Source organism: Thunnus albacares, chromosome 5, assembly GCF_914725855.1.
Source record: "Thunnus albacares chromosome 5, fThuAlb1.1, whole genome shotgun sequence".
Classification (NCBI taxonomy): domain Eukaryota; kingdom Metazoa; phylum Chordata; class Actinopteri; order Scombriformes; family Scombridae; genus Thunnus; species Thunnus albacares.
The window spans coordinates 6,567,770-6,576,135 of NC_058110.1; positions in this window are offsets into that span (position 1 = coordinate 6,567,770).

Genomic DNA, 8,366 nt, shown 5'->3' on the forward strand with positions numbered 1-8,366 from the left:
TTTATATTTACAGGCACATCCAGTATCTATGTTGTCCCATGATGTTTACTAAACTGCTGAGTGTTTTTGGTGCATGACACCGAGTCATCATCGTCAGTCAGTATAATAATCCAATCCCTTCCATCCCCGTTTGTGGAGAAGACGTGCTCTGTTTTTCCAGCCCGCCCTGAACAGCTTTCCACTCTCCTCTCATTCCTCTCCTCTGTCTGCCCTTCTGCTTCAGCATATTGCCATTTTGCAGGGGTAAACAGGAAAGAGGGCGAAGTGTGTCGCAAACTGTGCTAAAAACCCCAATTGAGACGCATACGTCGAATACGCCCTAAAATCTAAATAATATCGTCATATCCCACGTCTTAATCAGAAGATGCTACATTCAGAATAAGGCCTTATTCGGAATATCCAGACGGAATATGCTGTTTACATGACCTGTATCAAATTCGGAATATTGTCATACTTGGAATAATAGTGGAATATTAGTGTGAATGTAAACGTAGTCATTGGTGGATGCATGTCATTTTTTCAGATGTAGTCGGCTTAGTATGGACATAATCTATGTGAAGGAGGAAACTGATCATCAGACCTTAAAGATTCGTTACAGAGGCTAAAACTCGCAATCTATGAAACACCCATGTGGCCTTTAAGATTTTGTCTTAATTCTCTTCTGTTCTCTGTCCCCTTTCTTGTTATTTGGGAACCATTAAAGGAAAAGTGATAAAAGGAGTTGACTGCCCGTTCTACATAAAAAATGAATGTGATTAACACAAATACTCATTATGTGCAGTGAGACCAGCATCACAGTCTTTCAGTTTGGCCTCAAGTTAAAATGCTGTGTGGTTGATGCTTGTATTCCCAGACATATTTTATGTATGTACTCCAGCAGGAATACGCGTGTATCGAGATGCCGGTATGAGAAAGATCAAGTGCCAGCATTCCTTCCTATCTCCTATTCTGCAAGTGATGCTCATGTGTATAGCTCAAGGCAATTAACCCTGCAGTGTGTAAATGGATTTACATAGATGTCGGAGGAATTTCCTTCCTCCAAGCAGGTGGTGTCTTTTTCTTTTTTTCCAGATTCCTAATCATCATTCTGGTTGCTTCTTCCTATGGTTTGCGGCTCTGGTGGTCCCAGAGGGAGTTTCTTAGGAGCAACAATAACTTAAGGGAAGAGGATTTTCTACTTCTAAATGAATTCCTGCCAAAGCCCTATAATTTACTAAATTATGCACACAATTGTTGCTTAATGGTTTTGATTTTGATATAAATGAAATTGTTTTGACCATATCCTGTAGCACATGAACTTCGTCCTCTTGGCAAAATTAATTTTGTCATTCGTTGTTGCTTTTGAAAACTTACTTAGAAGTCTACTGCAAATATTAAAAATAATACAAATAAAAATAATGTGGTGTTCATCAAAGCTTCCCATTTTTTCCCTAATGTAAAGCTTTATATATTTATATATTTTATTTGTATAGTGCCAAATCAACAGAAGTTATCTCAGGGCACTTTTCACATACAGCAGGTCTTGACTGTACTCTTTATTTCAGACCAAACATTCCCTCATGAGCAAGCACTTGGTGACAGCAGCAAGGAAAAAGTCATCTTTAACGGAAAGAAACCTCCAACCTCCAACAGAACGGGGCTCTATGGTAGGTGGTCATCTGCCTTGACTGGTTGGGTCGAGAGAGAAGGGGGGAGGGGGGGAGAGAGACTGCGTTAGACTGCAACTAACAAGCAAATTAATACTGCGGATTATTTCCTTAATTCAGTTATTGGTTTGGTCAAGGAAACATTATTGTTTTGTTGACAACGATGAAACAATGGAAAAATTGCGTGAAGTCTTCAAATGTCAAAACCCAAAGCCAAACACAATTTATTATGTTAAAGAGCAAATCCTCACATTTGAGAGGCTGGATACAGAAAATATTTGGCATTTTTACTTGAAAAATACCTGAAACAATCAATTGATTATTAAAATTGTTGCAGATTAATTGTTTGCCTATCAAGTAATTAATTAATTGTTGTAGTTCTAATTAAAAGTTAATTCTCATTATGTACAGCTTGATTGTATTTTTACTTTACCGTTCATCAGTCATCAATGTATAATAAACCATTTTCATGTTATCTGTTTTCATTCTGTTTGGAGTGAAACAAGCTCATCCAACAGGCTGTCACCTCAGTGTATGCATCCTGAACTGTAAATGCTGCAGAGCTTTGCATTCTCTGTTCGGGAAGCCTGTGCTGCCCCAAGGATCTCCTTTGCTTACATACATGAATAACCCCTGACACGCCACATGTCTGACAATGTATAATTCATAGATGCAGTATCAACCTTTGATCTATGAAGACCGCAGATGGTATCAGGTCAAATTTGTGCACCATGATAAGAAGATGAATTTTCCCTGGATTTAAGTGGCAGCACTTTGATTTGGTCTCCACAGAAAACATAAAACAAGTCAAGTCGATACTGCAAGCAGCTTGGCTTTGAACCACTTTACAGGGAGAAGAGATGCGAAGAGAGGAGTGTGAGGAGAGACCCTGGACCCTGCTAAGGACTGACTGACTGACTGACTGACTGAAAGTGCAAGAAAGGCTCCAACACTGCAGATATTAATGCCATATCTCAAACTGGTCTGGTCTCTGTACCTTTATAAATGTTTGCTTCACACCTGGTAAACCCTTCATCGTGCAGGATCAATAAGACCCAGGTAAGTATTATAGTAAATAATAGGTTAAGCCAGCAGGAAAATACTACCACACAAAATATAAAATGTGCACTTAATTAACCTGGTTGGTAAGCCCCTTTCGTCTGTGTCTAGGCCTGGGATGCCGTCCAACTGCCCGGGGAAATGGCTTCGCTAGACGGTGTAGACAGGAATGAATGAGGCGTCAGCATCACACAAGATCACAGAAAGTAATAAAGAGAACGATATGTGGCTCTTGCAATCTGGTTTAGCATCAGTCCTGATTGTCTGCAGGAGGCAAGCCTTTTCCTCCTAATGCTGGATCAACTTGCCTACATTTAGATATACTTTGGCCCTGTGTGAAAAAAATGCAGACCCTCCATTCATTTGAATGAGATCATTGCATAGCCTCCACAAAGGGCTCCGGCAAAAAAATGCAAGTTTGTCCAAAATAAACATTGAACCTTTTTTGAACCAGTTTTTCTCACAACACAATGCAGTTTCCCTCAACAAGGTGCTGCATTAACACACACATTCAAGCGCACATTCCAAGTAGATTACTTTGTAATGTGAATGCTGTATTTCTACTGTTTATCCAACAAGCCCTCCAAACAACACATACAAGGGTTTTCAGATCTGATGCCACTATCAGCAGTTATTGATGACATGCCGTGTGGAACTATAGGAATTCTGCAATTTTTAAACACTCTTGGTAAAAGCATGAATTGCTTCATTCTTTGTACCATTAGACCTTAAAACTGTATCACAGTCTCTTTCTCTCTCAAAAACATGGTCAAGAACAACAATTCTGCACATATTCTTATCAAAAGCACCCATTACACCCAATCACTGAGGCAATGTGAGGAAGCCATCCTTGATTCTGTGGAAAGATAAGAAAGATTTATTCAGGAGGCAATGGCATGTTGCTGAATAACTCAGGGTTCATTCTAATTGGACTTTATTCACAGAATTCTTTATTTTTTGGCTCAACCAGCCACGGACCAGCCCTATAACTTCGAATGTTTGTCCGTCACTGACTCAGTGAGAGTGAGTGATGAAGCTACACCACTGGTAGGCTGGCCCAGTGTTGGAGTCACCCCATTGGTTGCTCTTTAAAAATGAATTGGTGCAAACAGTTTTTATTACATCCTCAAGGGGGCATTTACAGCAGAGTCCTGAGCACAGCTCGCTCTCAGCGGGACTGAGAGTGAGTGCAGTCCTGAAATGAATGTTTTAAAAACACACATTTACCAACCGAAGCATCTCACACAGTGCTACCAACACTGACAAGAGCACCAACCTGCAGAAAGGACCCGGGATGGCCGGAGTTCGTAACCCAGGACCTTCTTGCTGTGAGGCTACAGTGCTTACCACTGAGCCACCGTGTTGCCCACTGAGAGGAGAGAAGAGGAGAGGAGAATGGAGTTGGGGGGGGGTTGAGAGAACTGAGATGAACGGGAGAGGAAGTGGTTAGACACGCCTATATAGGTGTGCGCAGGTAAATGGCTTAGATAGGCACAGGTGACTTGGATTAACAAGGCACAAGTGTTTGAATTGGTGAGAGGGAGCGGGCGTGATCTTGTTCCTGAACTTAGTTATAATAACTTCATTTAGTATTGCTGTTTGTTTTGGCTAGTGTGAAAGCTGTCAGTTGACCCTTAGTGAAAACCAAACAGCCAGGCCAAGACTGCCTGAAAAGTACAATCTTCTTCCACTTCCAAGCAGACCCCAGTGCAGTTTGTTTGGGAAATGAAAGCAAAATGGACCAACCACCATAACCATGGTACGACAATGCAATCAGCATGTGAATGCTGGGATTTTCCCTGATCAATCAAAACATGAAAAGGAGTTGAGTGGTTGTGTCCTACTCCATGTATTTGGCAGTTCCTCATTATAAATAGGTGAAATGTAGCAACCACACAGTACCTATCTCTCTGTAATGTCAAAGTAAACAACTGTCGGTAGTTTGTACAATGTGATGTCTGACCTCATGGATATCATGGATATCAAAGAGTTTTTCCAAACGGCGACACTCAAAGGCGGATTGAAAAGCTGGTCTTCACAGGGAGGGCGAAGAAACAGTGTAGTTTAAATACGGGGATTCAGACAGTCTGTCCTGGAAGGCATTTGATGGTTCACATGAAAAGTGGCATAAATAATTGTGTAAAGAATGAAAAAATAGAGGAGGAGAGAGGAGTCAAAACCCTGACTGCTTTCTCAACTTCGCACTCCCAGCCAATCACAGCGTGAAGCGGACGTAAATGTTGGATTGTCAGTTTCGGAAAGTACAGAACTTGTCAGACACAGCTGGAAAGTCAGAACAGTGCGGGAGGAGAGGGATTCCAAAGCTGTTCAACCACCCAACAAGCAGCTCTGTATTGTCTGCAACAGTAATGTAATGTAACAGGAAATCAAATATAAAAGCTGGAAGACAGGGAACTTTCTTTTTAATGCTTCTTAATTCCTGTTACCATTAGAAATACAACAGTGTTTACATTCCTCCAGGTTGCACAGTGTATCTAAAGTGTCACATGTGAGAATGAATGAATTTATGTCAAGAACATAAACAGTTTCTCATGCGTGTGCACACACACACACACACACACACACAGATATATACAGCATACATATATATAGTACATATATTCAGTCTGGATCATTTAGCCTCAGCTTCCTGTCTCGGTGCATTATTTATGTTTGATGCACTAAATACAGGAAGAAGTGTGCCCTGAGGATATGCTGTCCTTAACTGACCCAAGATTTTAGATGGTGTGTGTGTGTGTGTGTATACCTTATGTATGTGTATATATATATATGTGGCTATATAACAGAGTGACCCAACACGCCATCTGCACAAATCTGATTAAAGACACGCTGGCAATAGGCAAGAACCAATGAAAGCCCAGGCATTATCTAGAGACAATATCATCACTGAAACGGAATGCATTAGTGCAGTGAAAGCCTGAAAAAAAGAGATGGTGCAATGAATGATGTTTCTGTAAAAACACCTCTCTCCTCATGTAAATGTGACATCAATCAGCCAATGTGAATTTAAGGTTTTGTGAAAAATTCAAACTTATTTTTCCCCAGCAGATAATCCTGAAACAAAGCAGATCATACTGTACATGAACAACTTCACACACACATGCATACAACAGCAAATAAATGATTCTCTTTACCTTTTACAATGTATTGTGAAAAGGGATTTATACAGTTTGTACTCTTCAATGTGACTGATTTATATGTGTGTTTTCTGTTTCCCAGGCATCCTATTTTATTAGTCATAGCAAGCATGACTGTTTGATCTTGTCAGTGTTGATGGCTTTGTCTCTCTCATATGCTGACTGTGAAATGATGGATTATCAAGAGGTTTTTTACTGGGAAGGACTTGTGTGGATACAATTTGTGATTTAAATTGGAAACAGACAGTGATGGACAATTTTCATGTCTTTCGTGTATATTTTATCAGTATCCTCACACACGCAGTTTGACAAATAGAGATCTGGTGAATGTGTGTGTGTGCTCTTGTACTTCTATCTTTGTGAGGACCCATTTGAGTTCTCTTTTTCTTCCCCCTGTCCTCACTTCTTCAAAGGGCTTTTTGAGGGTTGAAGGATAGGTTCACAATTTTTCAAGCCTGTGCAAACTCTCCACCTTGCAAGACTGCCCTAACATCTATCAAGGACTGGATGTCAGATAACTTCCTCCAACATAACCCTGACAAAACAGAAGTCCTTAGTATAGGCCCTGAGGGCATTTCTGAAGAAGTGCAGCAGTGTATTGGCCCATTAGCAGTAAATGTTAAGCAAGCCTCAAAAAGCTCAGGAGTCTTCGTTGACCGACACATGAACTTTGAGTGTCATATAAAGAAAGTGGTCCAATCCTGTTTCTTCCATCTAAGAAACACTGCAAAAACCAAAGCTATATCATCCTTCCAAGATCTGGAAAAAATAATTCATGCTTTTGTGTCATCCCGTCTTGATTATTGCAAGATTGCGTCGCTCTTCTGTGTCTCGGCTCCAGTTGGTCCAAAATGCGGCTGCCAGACTGCTAACTAAGACACAACGTAGGGCACACATCACACCAGTGTTGGCCAACCTACACTGGTTACCAATAGAATGCAGAATTTTTAAATTCTTTTAATTACTTATAAAGCACGACACAGGCTGGCCCCACTTTATATCTCTGAATTATTTTGTCCCCTGGCCACGGTGAGATCACTGAGGTCTACTGACCAATGCCTTCTGGCTGTCCCAAAATCTAGGCTTAAGAGCAAGGGTGACGCGGTTGTGGCCCCCACCCTCTGGAACTGTCTTCACCTAGTAATAAAAAATGAAGGGTCTGTCCATAGTTTTAAGAAGATCTTAAAAACTCACCTGTATTGTAAGCACTTTATCTCGTAGTGTGTGATTGCTCTCTGTGTTGCTTTCACTGTTTTTATTGTTCTGTCTGATTTTTGTCTGCCCTATGTGTAGTTTTTATGGCTTTATTGTTTTTGTATTGATATTATGTGTAGTTAAACTTTTTATTTTACTTTATTTTATTCTATTTTATTTTTCTCTCAATTTTTTTCATTGTACAGCACCTTTATCAATAAAGTTTACTTAAAACAACAGTTAGGTGTCCATATGAATAATGAAAGAGGTTTCCCTCACTGTAATCATTCCTCCTGTTCATACTGGCTATTAAAAGATCCCCTTCAATGTACTTTCATTGTAAGTGATGGGGGCCAAAATCCACAATGTGTCCACACAGTCATTTTGTGCAAAAATGCATTAAAAATAATTTGATGATTTTCTATCTTTTATTGTTTTTGAGATATTAGAGTGTGAGTTTTTAAGTCTTTTCTTACAGAAAGGCTGATTGCAGACTTCCTGTTGGATTTAGGTCAGGGGTGTCAGCATATGATTTGTTGGTTTTGATGAGACGAATAATTGAGTTTTGGTTTGATCTCTCTACGACATTCATATGGGCTGTGGCGGCCATTTTTTTTTTACATAGGTGGCACTAGAGAGCACATTTTGGCAATTTAGGGGTTAATTTTTACATTTAATCAAATTTTTCACAAGATCTGATGTGCGTGCCAAATTTGGTAAGTTTTTGAGCATGTTTAGAGGGTCAAATTTAGTGTTTAAGTAGCGTAAAAACAAAAAACAATAGGGTCCTTGCCCTTAGGCGAGGACTACTGTTTTACAGTAGTCCTACTGTTTTACAATAGTCCTCTACCTTTTGGGCTCAGTCCCTAAAAATACCCATCTTTTAAGACTTTCTTTTAAGTTTAGGATAAGAATGAGATTAGGGTAGGAGTTTACATTATGTCAATGAGGGTCCTCAATGACGGTCTTCCTAGTAGAGAGCAGGTCATGAGGCATAAGTCTTACCAGCATTTGGCAGCACCTTCCCTGATCTATTGCATGTCCTGGAAGAGGGATTCCTCCACTGATGCTCTTCTTGAGTTTTTTTCCCCTGTTTGGTTTTTTGTAGTTTTTATCCAAAGTGAGAGTCTAGGTGTCATATGCTGTACAGACTGTACAGACTGTAAAGCCCTTAGAGGCAAATTTGTGATTTTTGACTTGACAGGTATTTAAACTTAAAGGGATACTTCCATAAAGTTGGGGGACTTGTAAGAGACAAAATTTTAAAAAGAATTATCAAAATTATCAAAAACGAAGACATCCTGACTTT